Genomic DNA, 955 nt, shown 5'->3' on the forward strand with positions numbered 1-955 from the left:
TCTCGGGTGCTATTACAGATAGCGCAATAAATCAAAGTGCATTGTCTGTGGGAGTCCCTGGCGCATGAATCTGTGCAGCGGGATCGACCTCGGAACACCACGGGCCGAGAAAACCACCGTCTCATGGGGTCGGACACTCAGGGTCCGAGAAAAATCCAATATATATCTGGTGATATCCCGCATGCTATCATAGATAGCGCAATAAATCAAGGTGCATTGTCTGTAGGAGGCCCTGGCGCATGAATATGTGCAGCGGGATCGACCTCGGACCACCAGGGGCCGAGAAAACCACCGACACATGCGGCTGGACTGTCAGGGTCAGGGAAAAATCCAATATAAATCTGGTGATATCTCGGGTGCTATTACAGATAGCGCAATAAATCAAAGTTCATTGTCTGTAGGAGGCCCTGGCGCATGAATCTGTGCAGCGGGATCGACCTCGGACCACCACGGGCCGAGAAAACCACCGTCTCATGGGGTCGTACACTCAGGGTCCGAGAAAAATCCAATATATATCTGGTGATATCTCGGCTGCTATTACAGATAGCGCAATAAATCAAAGTGCATTGTCTGTAGGAGGCCCTGGCGCATGAATCTGTTCAGCGTGATCGACCTCGGACCACCACGGGCCGAGAAAACCACCGTCTCATGGGGTCGGACACTCAGGGTCAGGGAAATATCCGATATATATCTGGTGATATCTCGGGTGCTATTAGAGATAGCATAGTAAATCAAAGTGCATTGTCTGTAGGTGGCCCTGGCGCATGAATCTGTGCAGCGGGATCGACCTCGGACCACTAGGGGCCGAGAAAATCACCGTCACATGGGGCCGTACACTCAGGGTCAGGGAAATATCCAATATATATCTGGTGATATCTCGGGTGCTATTACAGTTAGCGCAATAAATCAAAGTGCATTGTCTGCAGGAAGCCTTGGCGCATGAATCTGTTCAGCG

The sequence above is a fragment of the Nomia melanderi genome, unplaced genomic scaffold, assembly GCF_051020985.1.
Source record: "Nomia melanderi isolate GNS246 unplaced genomic scaffold, iyNomMela1 scaffold0014, whole genome shotgun sequence".
NCBI classification, from domain to species: domain Eukaryota; kingdom Metazoa; phylum Arthropoda; class Insecta; order Hymenoptera; family Halictidae; genus Nomia; species Nomia melanderi.